The following is a 14,046-nucleotide window of genomic DNA, read 5'->3' on the forward strand; positions in this document are numbered from 1 at the left end:
TATTTCTAACTTATAACGTATAATTTAGACAGGATATATTTTTATAGAGAGCAAAATATTATAAGTTATTTTAGGTTTATGTAAAAAAAAGTTAAGTTTTAAAAGTTTTAGTGTGTTAAATAAATGTTTATCCTGTTCGGCCCACAACCGAAAGTGTGTTTTGGATTTTGCCCCCCTGTGCAATTCAGTTTGACACCCCTGTTCTATAATATCTGTCTATAAAAAGTATTCAGCTCACTCTGTTGGAGCGTTCGTGTTTTATTATTTTTACAGTGTTCGAATTATCTAAACAGCTTGGTTAACCTGCTTTGTGACAATGTCAATTGTAAAAAGCACTATACAAATAAAATTGAATTGAATTGAATAATGCGTTCCTTTCTCGAATACTAATGAATAATAGATTTGTTGCTGTACCTCATCAAAGTGATTATTAGCCTCTCCCATTAACAGAGTTTATTCCTCTGGATTAAATTTCCTCTTGTGTTTATGCTGATTACTCTCCAAACTCTCTACGACAGACACCAATGATGCTCATAAAATGCCCACAAACAAAACATGCAAGAGAACATGCAAGGTGATTTAGTACTCACTATTTGGGATCCTATTAACCAGGGTCTAAGTATTTTATCATTGTCTTCAAAAAGCTTGGAAATTATAAAAATACAAGGAGCAGAGCCCCACAAAATGTAGGATTTTACATTTTATCAGCCACATGTTATACCAACCACATCCCCTCCATAATGAAGTCTTTTGTTTCAGAACCCCAAACAAAATGTTTTGTGTTCATTACATTTCCAATCTGACATCAATCCTACACCTTTACAGCACCATCCTGAAAGACACTTCTTGTTTACATTTGAGCCCTTGCCCTTGAAAATGTGTACAATAATAGAAATAGATCTGAAAGACTAACAAGACTCACAAAGCAGGACTGAGAGCTCAACACACCCACACATGACAAAAGACAGACAGTCGAGTGCTCGCCTTCCTCCATTTATTCTAAAAATAAGCAGGAATGTCAAGAATGTTTCCCCCAGGGCCAGAAATGGGTACATACAGTGAGTGAAATGGCCGATCCTAATTAACATTCCAGTTCCCTGTTAGTGTTTCCCCCTCCACTAAGTATTAAACTTAATGTCATTTCAACAATAAAAATCCCTAATTTTTTTGTGGAATCAATACCTAATATAATCATGACATGTTACATGATAACAATTAAACTCAGAACATATAATTAGCACAATGTGCAAAGAGAGAGCACAAACCTGCAGTATGTCAGTGCTGAAATACTCCTCAGCTTTTTGGTACTTAATGACTAAATCAGCACTATTGTACCAGCATGTACTACTTCAGCCCACTTTAAACAGCTATGTTTGCACAGTTCTAATTCAGCAACTGTTTTGAAGATATTGTGCTACACTAGCTGCCATTTTGGATTTTCATGCCAAAAGTGTGTACTTTCAACAGATTCCTGATGCCTTGGGGGCACTCTTTCAACAGACAGCTTCTGTTGGTCGAATGAGAAAGTAGGGACAGGGTTGAGCTTCTAAAACACCTTAAAGAACTTTATAAAAAGAAGCAGCCTCAGCTAGCTTCTCTGTTTAGTCAATAAGCAGTCTTTGTCTGCCTTTTGTTTAATGAGTTTTTCCAGCTGATTTTTTACTAGCTAACCTACCTCCATTTTGAAATGGTTGTATCTTGTTAGCATATTGGAGGGAAGAACAGGGAAACAGCTAGACTGGCAAAGTAAAGCCAGCAAGGTCAAAGAAGACAAAGAATTAAACATAGATGAAAGGTTTAAAAAGATAGCTTTAAAGGTAAAAAGGTTTAAAAGTTAAAAGGAGGTTTTAAAAAGGTGTGGGGAAAAGGAGGAAAATCACAAATTGTCATTTTGACAATTTTGTTTAAGCACAGGTTTAAGCATTTTAAGTTTCAATAATATGTTTCACGGGTGTTTGTACTGTATGTGTATTTATGACATTTTGAACAGCTACCTAACACATTTTTCATTCCACTTGCTGTAAATTTGATGCTAAGGTAACCAGATTCCCAGGCTATGCATATCATACATATTTCCCAAAATGTAGACGTATATAATGTATCATATAAATACATTTCCTGATTTATGTTCACTTCATTTACTTGCTTGTTACAATAACATCTCATTTAACAGGTAGGTAAACTGTTGTAGAACTGAGGTGATTGAAACTAAAACTGCTTTCACACATCCTGAATATCTCCGGACTTTACCCGAGTGAAAGGCATGTGAGAACGCAAATGTCCGAGTTATTCAGCACGGAGATAACCCGGACTTTGTCCTGCAAGCCCCCTAGTACACATAGCAGATAATGGTCCAAACTATTTACAGCACAACATCAGAATGTTTAGTAGTTAAAGACCAGCTTCATTCCTGCATGAAATCAGAGTTCTATATATATATATAAAACTAGAGGAGATATATATATATGCAGCTCTAACTAAGCGACTGGGGCATGACCTGGGCCTCTGTGTCCCGACAGGAAGAGAGAGGAAAGGCGAGCAGGAAGAAGAAGCTTTAGGAGAACAGGGTGGAGCACAGGATCGTGTCCTCACTGTGAACCAGTAACCATTTCTGCTAACTTCCCAAAAACAATCTCAGGAATGCCATGTACATGGGGCATAAATAACCCAGAGTGACACTTAAATACTAGGGTAATGGTTGTTAATACAGTGCTCATCTTCACTGAGGACATTTTTTCAGAAACACATTGAATGGTTCTGGCGCCACAAGCTAGAGAATCTAAAGAGGATCTTGGCAACCCTTCCCTCCTCCCCCTCTTATCATTGTCGTCTTTGAGGAGCAGGAGGGTGGAGGGGAGGAGATGCCAGGACATCCCCCTTGCCAGACACAGCGGAGGGGTACAAACATTTGGCACAGTGTGGTATTACTTTTGCCAACAGCCATTCTGGCAACCATTGACTGTGAAGGTTCAATAAGAGGTGAATCATCACTCACCAACAGTAAACACAGATACGCACTACATACTGTACAGTAGGCATACAAAACACATTTTTTATTGTCTTACTATACAAATGCAAATTCATTTGTATAATTTAGCTTTCAAATAGTCCAGGGGTTCCCAACCCTGTACCCTACCTGGTGTTACCTGGATCAGGTGTGTTCATTCAATCAAAAGCATGAGACCAGAGTGTAAGCAGCAGAACTGTGTTCAGCTATAGCTAACTAGACTTGCTATTAGTATAATTCATTAAAACCATGTACTTCATGTACATCAATACACAGCTAAGTTGAGTTCAGAGTGTTTCTGAACAAACTTTTTCCAAAGCAATTCTAAAATACAAAAAAACGTACTTAAGAAGCAAACAATGAAGGAGAGACAAAACAGATAGGATGAATGTTGAGAGGATGAAGCTGAAAAAGGAGGCAAAGTACTAAGAGTAAGAGAATTACTGTCTCTGCCACCATTAGAACTATTGCAGTGCACTTCTCAACCATTATGTCAAATATAAATGCACATTTCAGAAAGTTTGACAGCAACGTTCCTGCAGTGAAAGAACCTCTACTTGTACTCGTCCATGTTTAGACAGCATCGACAGCTGGAAAAAGTTCACTGCCGAGTTGGATTAACTACCTTATAGAAACTTTACAAAAGCTTATAATGTTTGTCTAGAAACCTTACAATCTAAGAAGCAAGTAAAAATATGTATAAATTATAAATAAAATACTACAAATTTTGCCAATGCTAAGCAGTCAAGTTGTAGTTTACATGCATGCCTGTCCAGACACATATTCTGATCAGTTCATCCATGAGTCCAAGTGGGCATTTGTGATAGATGAGATGTTGATAAGAATGAGGCAAACATGAGGTCACAGTGACTTGCCCTTTGACCAGTAATCTTTGAGTCCAAGTGCAAAATTTGAAGAAAGTCCATCAAAATGTTCCTAAGATATTGTATTCTCAAGAAAGGGACAGAATCTGAAATCAACTGATGTTGCCTTTTGCCCCTGCAGAGGCATAAAAACTATACTATTACCAAACTACTGTACATTCAAATGCTTGTTGAGTGCTGTTACATGGAAGCAATAAGTTTTACCATAAACAATACTAAGCAAAATTTGAGGATAACCAGTTTGACCACTCTCATTTGAACACAGAAGTGATAATGGTTATGGTGGAGAGTTATAATTTTATAATAATAAAGTTGATTGCATAAGAAATAATTAATTAGATGGGTTTTATGCTTTTGTTTTGGATGTAATATAATAAGACTATGATGAAGAAGGTACCTGCATTAATATAGGTGGTGTGATGCAATGTGTGGCCCTGAGTTTCAAATAGCACTTGCAACCACTGAAGATATACAGTGAACATGTACTGCATACATGTATATGTAGTTTGCTTGATTATACTTTGTGTATGACATAAAATGTGAATTTGTTTATTGGCTTCAGACTGAAAATAACTCAAGCATTTAGCGTAAGTGACCTGCCCTGAGCTCAGAAACCCTGGTCATGCTGAGCAGTGAGAAGGAGCAAAACAAACAGTGCATGTGTACATGCTGTTTGACCTATTAGCTCAGCCTGCACCGAGTGAGCAGAGACTGACAAAGAGTACGATTGGTTTACCACAGCAGCAGGTCTGCGACAGACACATTACAGAGCATGATGATGCCAGAGTATTTGGTAACCAAGAGGATTATTCAGATGAGAATGAGAGTCATTTGCATTGCAAATTAAAACTTTATTTAAAGCAGAGTAACATGCCCTTCAAATAACTTCTGCTGCAGAGAAATCCCAGTTCTCCTGCCTGTTAAAATAGTTATAAGCTGGGAAGTGAGGCACATGAAAGAGTAAGTGCTTCCACACCAAACACCATCACAGTGAATTATCGTCGGCTCGGCCTCCCCTTTTAGATACAGCAGACTTTGTCATAATCATTTCATGGGCAGTTTTGTAAGGGAATTGAACATGTGATTAATTCATTAAAATCACTCTGTGTTCCTCCCGCAGCTTAAATAGCTTAAAGAATCAATAAGCCCTCGTGGTAAACTGGATGGTGTTAAAACTGTACAAAGAAGCAGCTTGGAGATGCAAAGTGTACCAGTGTACTGCTGTTCTGTGGCTGCTTTTACAGTGTCTGTGCTGCTGTGGATGTAGAAGATGACAGACAATGAAGAAAATACTGTAAGGACGCCAGTCATGCAATGTGATTTTATAGTTTCAGACAACAGTAGAGCTGGATATACTATTTTCTTGATGATGTTAAAAATAAAACTACCTTTTTTATAAAAAGTCAACAGGCAATGATTTTTCTCTTACCTTAACCTGTACCTGTTTGATCCAAACCTTACCACAATTAGCATGCAGAATTCAAACCCAGCACTCCAGAGTGAAAGGACTTACTACTTCTTACTTACACCCAAGCTGGTGGTGTTTTTCCATTTCCCCTGACATATTTATGTTTATACTACTATGATTTTTGGTAGCCTGCAAGCTATGAAGCAAATTGCTGTCAACGCCCACTGCTATGGAGTTTGTCACTGGTATCTGAACTTTATTCACTTCTTGCAGTGTCACCATTTTAGAAAAGTAGGATTCAGCAGACAAAGCAATTTAATTCTGGCTTTGGTGCATTATATTTAGGGAGACAGCCTCTTGAAACCATCCATCATTGTGTTAAATTCAGATGTACCTTGACTTTTGTGACGGGTGTCAATATTAAATGATATATTATATAATAATATAATAATATAATTTAAATAGAATGTCCTAAAACAATGAGCTGAACATATGTAAAAGAAAGCACAAAAAGACACAATCTTGTGTCCCCTCATGCTTTATCATGAGACTTTCCTGAGGGTCTCTAATACTTTCTCTGAACTTTCCCACAAATGCTCCTGACAGTCATACATACGACCATAAATTGACCCCTCTTCCTGCACATTCCTGTTGGCCTGGGTTTTCCTTTACTACAGAAATGTGCCCAACCAATCCAAGCTAACTTTCAGTATGAGCACCAAGTCAGGCACCTTGTATCAACTAAAATGAAGCAGGGAAATTAGATAGGTTACTTTTTTCATTGCTTTACAGTACTTTAATGTGTTTAATCTAGTTCAGCCTGCAGTTCTGCTCTCAAGGCTCTTCAATGCAGCATTCTGCTGCATATGGTTAACAAATAATTAGATTTTGTTGTGATGCTGAAATACACATATTCAAGAATCGCCAATGCAAACCAACGTATTATCTCAGATGTCACTGGTGACAGGTCGCAACATTGATTCGGTGAGTAACACACCACCACAGGCTAAACTAAAACCTGGCGTGTGTGTTCTTGCTGCAGTTTTATTTGTCAAAAATTATTTGTGATCAGAATGATTTTTCTGCATGGATTACTCCTAATATTTATACCACAAACGATTACTTCTTATACTCAAATGAATCATTCTTGATTCATGATTTGGGCCCAAAGTATGTAATACATAAAACATTCATAAAGACACACCTCAACTATTTTATCAATACTATTGTATAGTAAGCCAAAAAAACGAATAAACGCCTCATCAGTTAAGGTAAGGTAACAAGATTCTAAACAATAGAACTCTGTAAGATGCACAGTGTTCCTATTTCACCCACCCATCCTTCTGCCATTGTCATCAGTGACAACTCCTTATCTGTCTAATGAAGCATAGAAAACACCCTGATGCAATTTTTACATAAGGTTCACGGTAACAAATCAGTATGCCAGTTAAGTTCAGTCTTCCACTGAACAAGATATCTTTCATTCATTATTGATGTTGTGTGAGAGGAGCTTTCCCCTGAAGGCACACTAGGATTCCCATAGCCAGACTCGGCATCAAAGGCTTCTCTATTATCTTGTCTTCTTTTTTTCTCACCCCTCCACTCCCTGACTCTCCGCATTACATGGTCCATCTTACTCATTTACTGCTTTCCCTCGCCGTATGTGTTTAATTATGCTATCGCTTGTAGTAGATAAAATGATAGCGGGATGAACAGCTGCTATTTGTGATATTCTTATTAAGAGCTAAATTTCCATGTACTGTATAAGAACACTGATTGTGCATGGAAGGATTGTAGTGTGTAGTTTCATTTCTGCATCACCTTACTGAACTACAATGCGCTCTGTATCTTGGCGAAAGAAAGCAATACTCTTGACAGTGTTAAGAGTTTGACTTTATAAACGTAGCCACTATAGCTTCAGCTGTGCATCTTCATCACGGTGCTGCTGCAGCCACAACATAGATGTTGTTGTGTAGCAAATTATTTATGGCCCGTGGCTGGCCAGAGGTATCACCTTTGAATGTAGTTGAGCTTCAGGAATCAAAATCCTTTCAAAGCTATTAAAAGATGTCATAATTAGTCTCCTTCAATTATAAATACATCTACTGAATAGAATTTGTTTCCCATAAATTCAGTCCCTAACCACAGACACTTGGAATATAACAAAATTACTTTGAGCAGCCTCGGATGTTGTCTTTGTAATGACTTTGGTGCAAAATGACTTCAGCAGCTGCAGCATTAAGTTATTCAAATTAAGAACCAATTACGGCTTTATCATCACATGACTTGTTTTTTCGAGTTCAGTTAACTCTGCTAGTTTTACGGGTTCAAAAATCATAAAAGAATATTGAAAATTTTAACCTAGCTTTAGTTAGGTGAACTTACATTCCTAAGTTGAATAAACATTAAATAATTTATAATGTATGTTCAACCAGTCAATCTTAAGTGATAAGACATAACTCTATGATGCGGAACTGGAGGATCTTGCAAAGGACCACTACAAAGTGCAAGTGGTTAGAGGAAGCTTAGCCAGCCAGTTGAGTATTGTGATGCTTTATCAGACCCCAGTCTTGCTCCAACTCTAACTTCAGCCAGTAAGACTGGCGACCATAGTGCTGCTGCAAAAATAGTTTTTATTCATTCTACAAAGAATCTAAACTTCAATTCAATTCAATTTTATTTGTATAGCACTTTTTACAACTGAAATTGACACAAAGCAGCTTTAAACAACCAAAGTAACTATGGAAGTTTACATGAACAGTGAATGTGTATGAATCATAATAATCAGATTGGCCCTGATGAGCAAGCCGAGGGTGACAGTGGCAAGGAAAACTCCCTGAGAAGGCAAAAGGGAGAAACCTTGAGAGGAACCAGGCTCAACAGGGAACCCATCCTCATATGGGTGATTGCATGCTGTGTAGGCAGCAGGCAGTCCAGTATAACAGTTCATGTCTTTGAGTTACTATGGAGTCCGGTTAGGTATTGGAGGCTCTGGTAGACTTGTAGGGAATTCCAGTCCTGGACTATCGAGCGTTGTGTCGAGACCTCAGATAAACAGCTGCAGTCCGCAGGGGCCAGGACCATCTTCATGGTAGCATGGAACCAACCCCAGTCACCACACACATCCCATAGAGACCACACGAGGCATCCAAGCGACGAGATCTCCGACCAGACGTGGGGCACCAGGACGAGTCAGACAAGTCCAGAGGGCAAAGTAAACAAAATTTTGTTAGATGATTAAGAGTTTTTTAGTAAATGAAGTGGACAGTTACTACTAGTTTATTCTACATAGATCCAATGCATCTAATCTTTTTAGCCATGGTAGTAGTGTGACTCAGGATGGCAGGGTCAGGGATTGTAAGAAAATTTGTAACTAAACTCATGGTTCGCTGCTGATCTATTCTGATAATGCCCTGACTTTTCCTCTTGCGCAATCATGAGGTTCACAGTTCAAATTGTATTTTCATAAGACTTTTCAATGAATTGCCAATAAATCTGATACAAATATTCATGTTTTCCTCAGAATTAACTGTACTTTTTTAATTTGCTTGGTTTTTCATCTCAATCAGTAGCATTCCCATTAACCTCAGCTGTATTTTGTGTTTTGTATTAATTTACCAAAATCATAGCTTCGCAGACTAAGACAGCCTTATACCATATATACTAAACAGCATGTTTGAGGTAAATGCACCCTTCTTCCTACATCCTATTACAGTCATTAGCTACAGCGCAGCAACATTTAGATTCTAAAGTACATCATCCTTAATGCTTTCAGGGTTAGGAGTTCCATTAGTTAGAGCAAGACACTGGGGTTTGTGCTTTCTGAAAACCTCATTATTTTCCTTGGAAAAGTTACGCATTACTAATGATAATGACCTCAAGAGGTCACTGACCTATTCCTACACAAAGCACTGCCAGGGCTAAACTCATCTAAGGTTGAAAGATTTACCTTTTTGCCAAATTAGCCATTTAGCTTTAGTAATTTACAAGAACTGCAACTTTCTCTCTGATTAAGAAGACAAACACATTTGAATTTAAGTCCTCTTTTGAATGTGCTGTTCATGATAGCAATTAACATAAATGGTAAATGGTAAATGGTCTGCACTTATATAGCGCTTTTCTACCTAGCTGGTACTCAAAGCGCTTTACATTGCGTCTCATTCACCCATTCACACGCACAAGCACACACACATTCACACACCGATGGCAGAGCTGCTATGCAGCTGACCTGACTCACCGGGGGCAACTTGAAAGTGTCTTGAAATAAATCATTTCAAGACACTTCACATAGTAAGTCAAGAGCTTACAGAATGTAATTTTCCAGTACAAGGCACACGCATGGCCAAGGTTTCCATCCTAGTATCCAATGGAGTGAGAATGAATCTAAATCATCTGTTATTTACAACTGTAAATATTTACAACTGTAAATAACAGCTTACAACGCTTGATGATTGATTGCTTAATTTATAAATGTATAAATTAAGCAATTACAGTCCGTGTGTTTCTGACATAACATTTGGCTTCTGGCACCTCTGCACGTTCCCTTCTTCTCGACATGTTAAGTACTCTGACATACTTATTAAGCAGCGAGTGAAAACTCTCCGGAGGGCATGGAGCTGTAACACTCTCACACACAGATAGCCTCAGTGCACATTGCGAGAACTAACACAGCTGCTTCAGTGACATCCCCAAAGTAGTTTCAGCATGCTTTTCTCTATGAATAATTCTTATTGTATTGGCACCAGCTCTTTCTGTCAATAGAACAAGCACTTTCTGTGGAAAAGTACAGTGAAATAAATAACAATCATCATAAATAAAAGTATAGATTTTTAAGTGCAATTTCACTAAGACATGGAATTTCTATGCCATATCAAAATCCAACTCTGCTAGAATTAGAAGATGAGACTTGGTTTAGGATTATACATAAATGTAGAACATTTAGCACAAGGAGAACTGACCAAATTTAAGTAATTGTCATTATAAACATAAAAATAAATATTTACTATGCAAATGTAAGGTGGATTATTTCTTTCTGTCCTTTTTTAAAGTGTCTGTTTATATTTTGTCTTTTAAGGAGTTGCAACCACCTGTACAACAGATTTCATCTCTTCACAATAGATGGCCTATGACTACTTGACCAACATCATATTAAAATTACATATTTAGCATTTCTTACACTGAAAACATTAGTTTATGTAAACATATACACACAGATAATTGTATTGTATCTACATAAATAAATATGATTGTATCTAAAAATATTCTATATCCTTTTAACATATTTACTTATAATGCAGCACTCTTCACAGAGTGGGTGGCTTAATCTGTACACACCATTACAAAAAATTCCTACACTCGCTCCTGCTTAATGCAGAGTTTTTCATAAAGTTAGTTAAGTCAGACTCTGCTTTTGCTAGACTTTTACTCTAAAGTCTAGCAACAGTCAAAACTTTGCGTGACACAATTTCTGTGATATCTGAAAGAAGTGTTTTTCAATGTGCTCTCCCTTCTTGTCAACCTCAGTAATCTTTAAAGCAGAATGTGATCATCACAGATGTCAATTGCACTTGAAACCTTTCCATCCAGCCATCCTACATGATTGGCTGCTCTTGCATTGATTCAACATACTGTACAACCTCCATCAGGAAAACAACAGTGAACTTAATGCACACAAATTCAGCATAACATGAGTCAAGTCTGGCTACATTTAAGATGAGGTGATGTGGGTCCCTATTAGTCCCTGTGTTGTAGATTTCATTATAATGGATTAAACCACTATTGCCCATCAACCTACACTTACTGACCCACAATAACAAAGTGAAAGGATGACTTTAGATTTATGCAGTTTATCCCATTTTCCTGGCAGATTCTTTGAAGTGCCATCAGACTGGATGGGAAGGGTCTTTGAATTGCCATCTTCAGATCTTCAGATCCACAGACATTCTCTGAGGTTTAGGTCTGGACTTCGGACAGGATGCTCAAGGACTGTCTCCCCAGTCTCTATTCTCACACACTCTGGCAGAGGTTTGGCTACACTCACTCTTCTCGTAATTCTGATCAATCTCCCTGTGCTTGCTGCTGAGAATCCACCACTATCTTTGACTGTGGCGATGGTGTTGGTTAGATGGTGAGCAGTGCCAAGTGAGAGTTAAATATTGTGAAGGGGACCTGAGTAGAGATTATTTTAGCAAGATTTTGTTTTCTCTTTTGTTAGGCACCTGACTCACCTGTAGAAAACATTAGCGACTATCTAATTAGAGCATCACCTCCACCCTAAATTGCTTTCTGATACATGGCACAACACACCAATTACAATTCAACAACTTATTCATCCAACAGTTGAGTCATTTGAAACTTATACTCTCTGACAGTGCAGTGAAGAGCATTCTAGCACTGTAATAAGGATAAATCTGTTTTTAAAGAGGCCTGAGTTTCATCCTCCAGAAGACTTAAACGGGATGAGACAGAGAGGCAACAGCGATGTCTTTGAAACTCAGCAGTCCTCTCCGACTACACTGAGCTGCCCTTCACAATGTTCCACAGCGCTGATAGATCTCTTGTTATCCCTGAGAGCATTTTGCCACCTACTGACTGTTAGTGGTAATCACATGACACACACATTACATTCCACATGTACCTTATGAATACAGTCCATACAGGTGGCAGCTGTGCAAGTGCTATCCATCATTAAAAAAACATCACAGTGACATGGCTTTTTCTGTGCATACATTTGTGGATAGGGAGCTTTAAAAAGAGAGGGAGAAAAAGTGTGGAAAAAGCCTCACATCAGAGTAACATATATCCAGAGCAAATGAAATGTATGGAATAATTAAAAAGCTTTGATTTGGGCACAAGGCTCAACATGAAAGCACTGAAGAAACACTCGCATTGCTGATGGAATTAAGCACATTATTAATGTAGGCTTACTTCAGGCTATTGCATCTCTGAGGTTCATCCTTTGATATCTTCCAGAGTCATTAATATTGCATAGTGTAGCTGAAGTCTTAATCACCAGATCCACCAGTGTATGAAGCCCTACTTTTTTCATCCAAAGCTTGAATTCCAAGTTGGAGACAATATCAAACCGACTATCATTTAAGCACAAACTGCCATTGACTTTGAAATTCCCCCTGACAGCATGTCATTCTGTCATGGCTCAGTTTCCCCCTGATGCTATTTCACAGAGGACAACGTTGCGGCGTGCATACAAGTGGGTTAATTAAAAGACTCATAAGTCAATCAGAGAACATTAACATAGTCGAGAGTGGTTTCAATGCACAGGGCTGAGCGCAAGAAAACATCAAAGGGTTTTTTAACTGCAGGCATGAAAGGCATGGGAAATGAGCTTTCAAAAGGAGAGGCACTGCCAAAGCCTGCAGGAAGAGAGGAGCCTCTCGCTGACTCTCAGGTACTTAGAGGCTTCCAGTGAAGCCCTCATACCCTTCTGCAGGAGGGGAAAGAGTGTGTATGTGTGTGTGTGTGTGTGTGTGTGTGTGTGTGTGTGTGTGTGTGTGTGTGTGGGTGTGGGTGTGTGTGTGTGTGTGTGTGTGTGCAAACTCAAACAATAATGTCTTTTTTTTAAATTGCCCTCTCCATGTGTGCACATTATTACAAGTTACACTGCTTGTTTTAGTATCTTTTTTGACATCTATTCCCATTAAGTCACTGTTGCCTCTGCTGCTGCATACAGTATGAATAAATGTATCATCCAGCACTACTGTATCTGCATCCATACCATTATTAAAAATTAACACCAACACTTATGCAGGTACATAAAGACATGCATATGCATCATAGGACTGATGTCCATATGAAATGTGACTGCTGGGTGCATCTTTACGGCAGCAGCAGAAATAGCAAATGTTCTAAATGCAGCCCTTCACGTCCCCCACTGAATACACCGATGTGAATATGTTTTGGGCTGCAACAGGTTAAGTGGCACCACAGTCACTATCATCAGCTCAATGATCAGCATCATGCAAACTGTCTCCACCGACGCTTCACCTTAACTCTTGGTAGCCCTAAGCTAAAAATCATCATTGCTGAATATAAACTAAAAGAAGCGAGCATGCCTCTGAAGTTGGTTGAGTGTCTGCGGGTCCTTGGTCCAGACGCGCTGAAACAAACCCGTGTGGTGCCCATATGAAGGCAGCCACGCGTCATTCCCTGACCCACTTCACCGGCCCAGACTGAGCTCCGCACACTGCAGCTGTGATGAGCAGCAGCACATTGCCACGTTACATAACTTTCCTGATGCTTTTCATTCCACATACATGACGTATGTTTTATTCTCGCTTACCTGCATCCCGCAGCTCGAGCTGACATCTTTATATCAAATCCTAAAGGACGCTCCTCGCCCACAGCAGCTTAACCTTTGCCTGAATGCAGCCGAGCGGAGAGAAGAGCCGCGGTTATTTCCACTGGGGGAGGTGAGGTGAAGTCCTTTTGGCACAGGGACCCGACCCAACAGCGTGCAGCCGCTGCTCACAGACGGAGCGCTTTTATTATTTCTAACGGGCGCGCTACCGCAACATGGCAACACGGGGTCTAACCCAGCGTGAGGGGAGCGCTCGTTAAAACTGCCACTGTTAACCACATGACACGAGCATTTAGGTGGCGCTTAACCGCCCATCACAACACAGTGAATCTACAGCCATCACTTCAGAGGGTAACACTGAATTCCTCGCATAATCTGGCGAGTTGTGGGTAAAGAATTAGAAGAAAAAGGTGACAGTCTAACAACTGAG

General features: G+C 39.1%; 1 protein-coding gene across 1 annotated transcript in view; it reads right to left on the minus strand.

Moving 5' to 3' along the window:
- LOC113154956 (retinoic acid receptor beta) overlaps nt 1-13,822 on the minus strand; it is a 161,177-nt gene extending 147,355 nt beyond the window's left edge. Inside the window, exon 1 of the mRNA XM_026349404.1 lies at nt 13,599-13,822. The gene's annotated coding sequence lies outside the window, so the exon portion shown is untranslated. The remainder of the gene's footprint in view (nt 1-13,598) is intronic.
- Between the last annotated feature and the right edge of the window lie 224 nt (nt 13,823-14,046).

This window comes from Anabas testudineus, chromosome 11 (assembly GCF_900324465.2).
Source record: "Anabas testudineus chromosome 11, fAnaTes1.2, whole genome shotgun sequence".
Classification (NCBI taxonomy): Eukaryota; Metazoa; Chordata; class Actinopteri; order Anabantiformes; family Anabantidae; genus Anabas; species Anabas testudineus.